Raw genomic sequence first — 12383 nt, forward strand, 5'->3', positions numbered from 1 at the left:
ATTATTATATATGAAATTATTATAATGAAACAGTTAATGTGTCACACCTTAAAGTTAATTCTTTAGACTCGCAACTGTCTGTAACTTAAATAATTTTGTTGTCTTTTTTATTTACCTATTGTCTTTAGTTTTGAATAAAATTGATGGTAAAATAATTATGCATCTAAATAAATTAGGAAATTGACTGTACTAGATTAACATTTTTTACTACTTTTCGAATGTATACATATTATAGTTTTAGTGGATATCGAGCCCAAAACATGAAACCAATAAATCACTGACAAATTTTAAAAATGTTTGACTTTTTAATCATGTCATTAATTTTAAATACTAAAAATATCTTCTTTTTTTGAGTGATTTAGTTAGTAGTGTTATATTATGTTTTAATTTCACTTCAATTAATCAAAATCAGTTATATAAAATGACGTAATTAGTAAAGAATGTAAAAAAACATTCAATTCATTTATTTTAATTTGGATTTTACTAATTTATTAAACAAGGTATGTATTTATCTTTAATCCTTAATAACGAATATGTTACGTTACGACGACGAAATTTTTTATAGCAAAAAAAAAAATCAAAAATATTTATTAATAATCTTGAAAACACAGTGTAAGTAAATGTTTGTTATATTTTAAAAATGCATTCAATTTTTATTTAGGAGGTCATTCAGGTCAAGTTCAAGAAGGCTTTAAAATACCCAATAACTCCAACAGATATTCGCCGTACACTGGTAACTTGTATTTAGGAAAAAAAATAAGTTAACCTTCAGTTTTAAATTACTTTTTATTTGTTATAACAACTTTGAGTTTTATTTATTATTTCGTTGTTTTAACATAATAAATTAATCAAGTACTCACATATACAAACTTATACAAGCTATGCTAAATAGCATTTAAATTATACTAGTGTTACTTTTTAAAATATAATATGTTAAAAAAAGTCAATATTACCTATTATACAAACTTTTAAGTTATTATAAACAATTTGCTAATGAAATTACATATGGCAATAAAAGTTAAACTCTAAAACTAAACTTTTTTTTATGTAAAAAAATGTAATAATATCTTACAAACAAATAAATAATAGGTACTCCGACTTATAATCAAGGCTTAAAGTTACCTTCAAACTCTAGAAATGCATCTCCTAGTATTGCTAACTATAGTAAAATGATTCCATATGCTTCTTCTAGTATACCAAACACGTAAGCACTTCTTTTTGTTATATCAGTTTTTAATTTCCGACTTAAACTTTTCAAGGAGGTTGTTTTCAAAGTTTTTACTGGTGAAGTGTTTTTTCCAAAGATGAATAAAACTCCTACAATACCATTGTTATTATCTAAAAAATATTTATAACTGAGTAAGTTTGTAAAATATTAATAAAAATTGTATGAAAACATAAAGTTTTAACAAAATAGTTTTTTTAATCGTTTTAATTTACTCTTTTCATAAGTTATAAAAGTTTTTAACTTTCAACAAAGTTTTAAAAAGTGGTAAAAAGCAACTGGGTAGCTAGGTAAAAATCATCAGCAAACTAAAAGATGTTAAAAAGTTATTAACCCACCTATTGCCTTAACTTCTTATTATCATATTATTTAACTTTTTTTACAGCAGGTTTATTTATCAGTACCAAACAAAAACTGCTATCAAGTACTGTCATATGTGTTTTATATGATTTAACTCCTAGTACTAAATTTTATATTCACGTTACAATAAATATCTATGTAAAAGTTTATACTAAATGAGTTAAAATCTAAAATTTGAGTGTTATACAAAGATTAAAGACAAATTAAAATACTAAGTATCCAGTGTTTTTACTTGTTAATTATCACATGAATTTTTTCGAATTAAGAAAAGTTTCTTTTTATATTAAAAATGCTAAACTGTTTGCTAGTTATAATCAAATAATATTTTTTAGTCCCAGAACTATCATAAAGCCTAAAGAATTCAGCTCTGCAGTAAGTTTACATACTCGGTTTTCTTTTGTAATTAGATGATACCTTTCTATATACTAGTATATTAAGTATGCATAGTTTTAATTCTTGTTTCTTCTTTTATATTTATGTTTTTTTTTTTGTTGTTGTTGTAATATCTATGCTTTTAGTCTTTAGTTTAGTTTTTTAAAGTCTTTTTTGTTCTAAAGTTATATAAAATACTGTAACTTTATTAAAATAAATGTTTTATATAAAGTTTGTAAAGATTTACAACAGTACTTGATTGCCATTATTTGTTTGTATACTTTAAAATGTTTTTTTACATAAATAGTGTTTTAAAACATTAAAAAATACTACACTAATTTTGCCTACTAATTGTTAGTTCTAAGCTTTTAAATGCAACTCGTTTCTATTTTAGTCTTTTTATTTGCTTTATAGTTGTTATAGTATTTTTGTTGTATGGTATATTTTCAGAATAGTTTGGCAGAACGTATAACAAATAGTTAAGTTATATAATTTTTTTTAATATATTATAGACATAATTTTTATTTTAGATTATAAGCGGATAAGTATATAGTTATTAATTCATAAAACAACTTTATATATATGTACACATAAACATGTTATAAAACTTGAAAAAAATTGATAAAATACTTATTTACATTACCTGTTAAAAAATAAAGATTTAATCGTTTGCTAACAAACGATCCTAGTGAAACAAGTTCACTGGAATATGAATAAAAACAAATTATACAGTAATCTTCCTTTATTGTACCAACATATGTTTCTATGTGTTAAGAATCAACACACTTCAACTGGGCTTGTAAAAATAATTACTGTAGTGTAAGAATAGAAGCATAGAATAAAGTAGGTGTATACATGTTTTCATTAAAATTAAATTAAAATAATTTCTGCAGATTTTCACAGGTTAATAGTTAATAATAGGTAAAATACTTAATGTTAAATCCGACTGTTATAAAACTATATAATATTTGTAATTATTAAGTCTAAATTAAGTAAACTAAGCTAAAATACACAACAAAACAACAAATCATTATATAAACAAACCACTTAGTTTGTATTAACGTTAGTGGATACTAATCTGTAAAAATCTGTAGAAATTGTTTTAATTTTAATGAAAACATGTATACACCTTAATTCTATGCTTCTATTCTTACATTACAGTAATTATTTTTTTTACAGAACCCAGTTAAAGTGTGTTGATTCATTAACACACAGAAACATATATTGGTACAATAAAGGAAGATTACTGTATAATTTCTTTTTGTTTACATTACCTTCAGTTATTAAGCGCTTTAGAGTTGAGAGTTTTTTTATTAGAGATAAACAAAAATAAAAACCATTAAAATATTTATCTATTTCAAGTTTCTTTTAAAAGTTTCTTCTAATTTTAAATACTGTGTTAATACTTTAAATATATATTAAAATTGTTTAAACCGTTTGTCACAAATTTTAATAATTTTATTTAGACTAATTTTTATGTAGCTATTTTTGTTTTGTATCAGTTTGTTTGTATTTCTGTGTTGCTAAATCACTGCTGTTTTCTAGATTAAGATTAAAGAAATTAAAATTAATCATATTTGTGATAAGCAAAAAACTACAGATTTTAATTGTTTTGCACTCAAAGTATCATTCTTTGAGTGTACATCAGACTTTGTTTGTTTTTATCATCAAATTTTTTTTATATATTCAAATTTCGATTCTAATTTAATATTAAACATAGTCTGATGAACGCTTAAAGTATAAAGCTTTGTGTGCGAAACAATTGAAATCTATTGGTTATTGTTTATTATAAATAAATTTTATTCTAATTTATCCACAAAGTAAAGATCACTTTAAACCAAATTTAATTAAACAATAAAGTCTTTTAAATAAATTTTATTAGAAATTTTTGTTTTAATTGACAATTGTCAAAGTTCTCTATGCAAATTGGAAAGATTAAAATTCATAAAGAATACAACTATTCTTTAAGTTTCTTATAACTTTTTCAAGTTTTCAAGTGGGTTACATGACAATTCAAATTCTAAAAAAAATATTTAATAAACTATATCTGAAAAATTTATAGATATTAAAATAAAAAAACATGTGTAGGTTTCATCTCTAAGCCATTTTTTATTTTTGCAAAATTAATTTTTTTTCGAGATTTAAAAAAAAATAACCATATTTCAAACTTATTTTAATCATATCTCAAAAAATCTTTGAAAAATTATAATAATAAAAATGGCGTGTAGATACTATTAAGAACTACATACGTGTTTTTTCTTTTTTTTAGTATACATAACTTTTTGAGTTCAAACCTTTAATTTTTTTTTAATAATTGAATTGTCGTGCACCCCTTTATGCGTATCCTTAGAGCAAAAAAAGTTTTATTGACAACTTTTATATAAAGTTACTATGATGCATATTGTGACGCATCGAATAAATTTGATTAAGTTTAGTTAGCCCAATTAAAAAACACTTTTTGTAAAAGTTAATACTTTTTTGCTTAGTTTGTTTGTTCTTAATGTGTACTTTTGTAACGTTTTAAAAGTTGCCAATAAAACTTATTTTTCCTCTGAAAATAACTTATCTATATATTTAAAGTTAATTTTATTTTTGAATTATTTCAAAAAATTTATTGAATTTTGTTATTTTCAAGTAATCATTTTTAAAAGTAATATTAAGTAATTTTTCCTTTCTTATACTAGTTTAAACTTTTATTGTTATAAAAGTGTTTATTAAGTTATAATTTTGGGTTTTGTTAAATTTTACGAAATTTACAAGGTTTGTTTTGAAAATATATTTATACATTATATAGCCACAAAAAGTTCATAGTTTGTTTCACGACGAAAAATCGTTACTAGATTTGTCGCAAAGCTTATTTAACTTATAATTTTATGTTGTTTTTGGCATCTACTGAAATTTGTAACTTGGTGAGAAGTGAAAAACAAAATTTTTATATGATTTTTGTTTTCAAACTTGAACTTTTAACTTAAACTTCAAATTATATTTTTGTTTTTAAACTGCGTTGATTTGTTTTTGGCACAAGTTTTGTTAGTTTTATTTATTTTGAACTAAACTAAAAAGTTTGTATAGATTTCAATAACAAAAAATAGAGCTAAAATTATTTTCTTATATACTTTGTTTTATACATTATTCAAAAAATAGTTTTCTACACATAAAAGTATTAGAAACTTTGAATAGTTATATTTATATTATTTTTTCTTAGATACAAAGTCAGTTTCAAAAAAGTAAACGAGTCTCATTAATATCACCTCCATTCGATGGAAGAATAGGTATGTTGCTATCAGAGTATTTGAAGTTGACCGACTGTTTTAAATAATCTTTTTTGTTTTTTTAACCATCATGACCTTATAACTTGAACTTACAGGAGAATTTTTTTATATTTCAAATATGTACTACTTTTTGAGTTGTGGCCCTTTAAATATTTTTTAAGAACTTCATTTGTCGAAGTTTGAATTGTCATCTAAGCTGTCAAACATTACATAATCTACTTGTCCTTTTTGTGCCTGCTAATTGTTATGTTGTCTTTCAACTTTTAATGTCATTACCTTTTTGTAAAAAATAGTTTTTAAGCATTTTTAGTTTATTAGATAGTTAGTTTGTAAAAGTTAATTATTTGATTTATCAAATTAAAGCTTTAATTGTAATGTATGGAACAATTGTATGAGCAATTTAAGTCGTACAATTAATAAAATTGAACTTTTTGGTAATTAGTTTAAAATAAATTTGACATGGTTTTTTAGTCCTCTACCGTATAGTTTTGTACTTTTGAGGTTTATTTTCTGAGGCTCATATAAAAAGTTAGCCAGCAGATTACTGTACAGTACATTTTTACTTTTAAAGTCTTTTCATAAGATCAACAAATGATTTATGTATTTTCTTTGTTATCTAATACTTACTCAAGAAAGTCGGGTATTCTATTCTAAAAAAACTTTTGCAGTGTTTTGATAAATTTCAATTGCATTTGTTAAGTTACCTGTAAAGTTAAACAATTAAGTTTTGTATTTTTTGTTTTGTTGATTCGCACTAATAAACAACTAAAAAAACAAATATTATTAAGATTAATAGTATCTGTTAAACTACATTTTAAAGATACTAATATATATTTCAAATATTTCTTATGTTTAATATCATAAATATATTTTTATTCTTTTTTTTATTAACATTTTTGCATTATAAACTTATTTTTATCTTGTTATATATAAAAAAAATATATTATATTTTTATTCGAAAACACCGTAACAATTAAAATTTAAAATATTACAACTTTTTTTACTATATCTTATCACTTAAATAGATCTATATTATTGTATGAAATTGACTTTTAGTCTGCTTAAAGTTTTCATATAACAGCTAATGTTAATTTTTGTAAAAAAAAATTGGCCTTAACGGGTTTTTTACTCAATCAGATTATTATTAAAACGAAAATTAATAGTGTATATTTTATTAGGCTTTACTAGTTAACTATCTATGTCTATCGTAAAAGAGTTTGTCACAAGTATAAGTTTGATTTGGTAAGTTTATACTATTGCAATATGTAAACAAAAATTTTAGCGTTTATTTATTGATTGAATCTGACAAATTTAATCTTAGCTATATTTGCCTGCTGCTTATTTATTTATGAGTTTCTATTGCTGAATCTGCAAAACATTAAGCACTTAAATACATTAAATCTAAATTATTTATGAAATTGCGTTTTCCAAAGGCAAATTGAACGTAATTGTCATATTTTTCTCTTAATTGCTGCCTTTCTTAGTAATGACCAAGCATTTGCTAAAATATTTTGAATTGGTATTTTTTTTCTTCAATAAGTGGTATATGATGTTTAAAAAAAAGGTATTTATATCAATGGTTCTTAAGTTAGAGTATTTTTACTATGTTATAACATATGTGTTTTGATGTTGATTTAAAAAATTTCAATCACGTAACAGTTTCTCCTAAAGATAGAAATTATGTCATCAAACACCGAAATAATGTACAAGGAATAGCTGGTACTGCTACAAGGTTTTTTACCAAAATAATTTTAGAAAAGTACTTGCTTTGAAATATAGCTATTAATTTTTTTATAAAGTGTTTTAAAATTTTTAACAAAATCATTTAATAAAAAAGTAAAGAGCTTAAACTTAAATGAGTAAAAATCTACGTTTATAGTGTAAAAAAAATCAGATAAATTATACTTATTTTTAATATGCATGCCACTTTTTGTAATACATTTTAAGTATTATTTATACTAACAAAAAGTACATAGTTTTGGACATTCATCTTTTACGTTGATTTTTTTACCAATATATAATTAAAATTTTAGTAGTAATGATCTTGCTATTTGGGACAAATCACCAATACCGAATGCAATGGGTTAGTTAAATTAATTTATATGTAGTCTGTCCAGATTTTTAAAGAAATTGATTTAGATAAGCTAGTTTGTATAGTAAAATATATATTATTTTATTCATAGTTTTCTTTAAGGGCATAATAATTGGAAGGTATGGCACATTTTTAAAATTTTGACTTCATTTTAAAAACTTTTAAGTTAGCTAACAGTTGCTTTTCGCAGTTTATTAAAACTTAAATTAATTTTTAGTTAAACAAAGACGAAAAATTTAAATAGTTTTTAATGTATGCGTCATGTTAGATAGGAGTAAAAAGACTGTTTCATTACAAAGTTATAAACTCCTATAGTTTTTAACAATCATTTTCAAACTTTTTTTGTCTAATATTAAATGATAATAAATAATCTTGTTGTGAAGTTTTTGAAATTTTAAGTAAAATTACGTTTTTCTTAAGTAACGATTTCCTTCCTTGGTCATATAATAGTTTATTTTTTAATTGTTTTCATAGCTTTTATATAATAGCTAGTGTTTCATATAAGAGCTAGTTTTTGTAAACTTAAAATTGCAGTGCCCTTACCACCCCATTTGCCCTAAAATTATTAAATTTAAAGTCAATGACGTTACAAGCCTTTTAAAAACCTATAAAAAATCTACTACTTATTATTATTAAACAACTTTATTTTTTATGTAATTAAATTTGATCTTTTTAAGTCAAAAGTAAAAAAAAAAGATATTTTAGTTATAAAGCTACTTATGAACGTTAAGCATCAAAATAAACTAATAATAACTATAGGTACACTAAATCAGAAGTTTAATTTAACATGTTCACCCTTACTACCAGGCAAGTAAGTTTATTTTTTGCTCTTTATTCACAATTAATTCAAAAGGCTATACTATAATTAAAAACAAAATATTCTAAAAAAAGATCTACTTAATTAAAAATAAACTGATTCAAAATAGTGTCAAGTAATTATACTTTAGAAATAAAACTTCTTTGTTTTTGTAATACTTCTAATTCATATTTAACTATAAATAGAATAGAACTATCATTTTAAACAGATTTTTTTTAATTATCAGTTTACAATCCAATCAACAAACAAGTGATGACAAATGGAATGTGAACAGATTTAGTAAAACATCAACGCCGTCAAACAAATCAAACCTTAACAACTTAAAGAAGAATAACGAACAATCACCATTTACTTTTTCTATTTTTAAGTAGTTTTATTTAATTCTACAAATAAATTTTACTCGTTTTTTTTATAGATTTATTACTTTTATGTTTTTTAACGCTGTTTTAATTTTAGTTTTTTTTTAATTGTTTTTTTACTAATTATAAAATAATATGTCTGAAGTAAACCCAATTACTAAAAGTAGTAGTTTCAAAAAAAAAGTGTTATTTTAATATAAAAGTTGATTTGTTGAACTTCTTGAATTAAATAATTTTTATATCTTGAAAACTCATGATTGTTTAATTCATTTTTTCAACAACAACAAAACTTTATTAAAGCATAACAATTCTCATTTGTTACGTATCTTTACAAATAAAATTGTATAATATAAACACCTCTTGTTTTTCCCTAGCTTTATTTTACACAACTTGAAGAATACAAAACTATACATTTAAACAATTTATTCAATTAATAAAATAAAAAAATTAAATACAATTATACAAAAGTTAGTTGTTTCTACTTTCATTTTAGGTAAAACATCTTTAGCATTGATAAATAAAATAAGTAAATGTTTGATTTTTGTAACGTTTTAATTCAGTATAATACTGTTTAAGTGGTAAAAAGTTTATTATTAAAAATCTCATTCAACCGAGATTTATTGCTTTTTTAACTTAAGTTTTTCAAGTACAAAATTTTGATTAAATTTTTTAAGTTTAACAGTTAGAAATTTATCTTCAATAAAGTGTTTTTTCGTGTATAATAACCTGATAAGTGTGCAAGTGTAACTACTTTTTCTAACACATATAAAAAATTAATTTATAAATACTATTTATGTGTTCAATTAAGACAATGTCATTCAAGTGAAAACTGCTAATTAAATAGTGCGATTTTTTTATAATAATGTAATTTTTACCTCTAATATACTTTCATAATTATTTTGGGATAATTTTTTCTTTTAAATACTATTATGTGTACGAAGTAAAATAGTTTTAAAGTATTTCAAGCAATTAATTCAAACTTTGTTCAGTATTTGGATAATCTCTGAAAAAACCTAAAATAGTATTAACCATTAAGTTTAGTATGACTATTTGTTTGTTAAGTACTGACTTTTCTGAGAGCACTTTTAATTGTAAGTAAAGTGACATTACAACAGATTAGTAAACGAATTTATATTATTTAAATTATACAAAGTATTTTAAACAAAACTAAAAGACATCAAACTAAGTTTAACCATCATAAAAAAAACTATTAACAAACCTCATGCTATATTTATTGAAACAAAATTTGTTAACTATTTTATACATTTTACTTATACCAGGGTTGCCAAAACACCTTGAATTTTACAATTAAGACAAAAAGTTTACAATTTTTATATGTTAAATGATGAAATTTTGATTTAAGTACAAAAGTTGTTGTTTATTGTATTATTTAGAATTTAATGAAGCATTGCCGTAGTTTTTCATTATTTTTATACTATTTAAGAACGTTTTTACCCTAAAATTAGTTTTTTATTAAAATTGGACAGTAAAACTTATACTTTCAAAGACCTCGATAATATATAGATAACCTGGAAAATTTTTTCAAAAAACTTTTGGCAACCCTGTTGTGGGTAGGTGTCAGAAAAGCACAGCGTTACTTTAGCACGGGTCGACACTTTAGCACGGGGTGACACTTTAGCACGAAGTGACACTTTAGCACAGCGTCACTTTAGTACATTCGGTACTTTTATGCAATTAAATGAAATAGTAATTAAGAATATATTTGTTAAAATGTTTAAAACTTAACTTATTCAGCATCCTGTTGATTAAGAATTTTAGGCATTTTAAACTGTGAAACTAAAGGGAAGTATATTTACCAAAGTTATTTTTATTTAAATTATAGTTAAGCAAGAAGTAAATTTAAGACAAAGCTTGGTAGCCTTTTAGAATTAATTAAGATTTATAATTAGAGAAATCATTCGTAGGTAGTAATAAGTGTTAATATCTTTAGTAGGCTATATTTTTTGAGAAGTACTATACTTAATACCAAAAAAATTACTAGAAAACAAAAATTTAGTAAATAACTGGTAATTGAACAATTAAATACTTAAACTAAAGTTCTTAAAATTATACTATTTTATTACACACAATAAAATATTATTGCTTGGTTGACAAGGTTGGATTAAATACTTTATTAATGTAAAACACAAGTTAGTTTTAAACTTTACATGAAGAACGAACAAAAAAAAATTTAAAAACTTTATTAATCCATACTCAAATTATACTGTATTCCGCGTAGGAATTCCGATATGTTATAATTTTTATTAAAATTTGAAACAAGATGAAACACCCGTTCGTCCGCTTGCCGGAACCTTATTCTTTTAGGATCTGGTTGTATCCCTGCCAAAAGGTGCTCGACACCCAAATCTCGAGAACTTTGGGTGATTTTCAATCCATCAACGAAACTCCAAAGATTAGGATGGCTACCGTTGAGTACAGAGTACAATGCTCGGTGAGCTGCTTCCGCGATATTATTTGTCCTATCACTTCTTGCAAGGACTCGTTGGTACTGATTCCACAAAGTGAATGGAAATAAAGGCGAACCTCTAGCACCTATAAGTTTAATGTATTTTTACATTCTTTTAGAAATTAATGAAATCTGTTATTTATTTACATATCATTATATGAATTAAAAATTTAAATTACAAGTATTACAATTAGATTATTAATAAATATACTTTACTATAGTTTAATTTAGACGTACTAACAAAATAATTTTAGGCAATAAGTTTAAGTGTACAAAACATTAGTACAAAAACTAATTAAGTTGTTCTTAACATTCAACATAATAGTAGCGGAACCATTCCAAGACTGTGACTAGTTCTTTAGAAACATTTGCAATAATAGCCTGTAGTCCGTCGATTACCTTCTCTGTTGGTAGAAATGCCAATGACAAAATCATTTTCGCATCTTTAGCAAAGTTAGAATCTGTTTGAAACCTAAAAAATACATAAACTAGTTATAAGTATATGTACAATAAGTAAACGGCATAAATATTCCTTTAATGACAGCAAATACACATCTAAAACTACTCTTTTGTAGACCGATCAAATTAACGTTTGTTTATTTGTATTTTTGTGTTAAGAAAACTTCTTTAGCCATCAATTTTTTTTATTAAAGTCAGTAATTTTATTTTATTAGATTTTTTAGACTGTACCTATAAATGATGTTCAAGTTTTTTATATTTATCAAGCTTAAAAACTAAAAAATAAAAACATGAATCCTAAAACTTTTAAAACTATCGTCTTAAAAAATAAAAGTTTTGCTAGTAAAACTTTTAATTATGCTGTTTATTAAAATTCTAAAAGTATAAAAAAGCTATATAGATTAAAAAATTGTAAAATAAGTTTATTCACCTTTGCAGTAGTCTATACATAAATCTTATAACACATACAATCGTATTAAAATTTGCGACACACGTAGATATAGAAGTAGAGAAACTTAATATCTTTTTGTATTGCGATATTCAAACATTAATGAATTTTAATGTTTTTAGTTATTGGTGTTTTAAAATCAAAAGCAATTTAAATATCAGTATTTATTAATAGTTATATTTACTAACTAAAATGAAATTAAGCTAATTAAATGGTATAAAAAACCCCTTGAGCTTATTTATGTGGCTAGTTTTATACAAATATTTTTATGTTGAAAACATTAAACTAAAAGTTTTGAAAATGCTTTCGTTAAAATGTTTTGGTGAATAAGTTAATAAAATTTATTAATCTGTTTTAATATTATTATAGAAAGATAAGATAGGTTTTTTGTTAAAACTTTAACTTGTAACAAATTTAAAACTTTTTAACTTTTGTTCTACATGTTGCATAGTTTGTTTTTATAATTTTAATGTATGTGCGAATAAAAAATGTGTTAGTCCATACTAAAGTGA

This window comes from Thalia democratica, chromosome 6 (genome assembly GCF_965202585.1).
Source record: "Thalia democratica chromosome 6, ktThaDemo2.hap1.1, whole genome shotgun sequence".
Classification (NCBI taxonomy): domain Eukaryota; kingdom Metazoa; phylum Chordata; class Thaliacea; order Salpida; family Salpidae; genus Thalia; species Thalia democratica.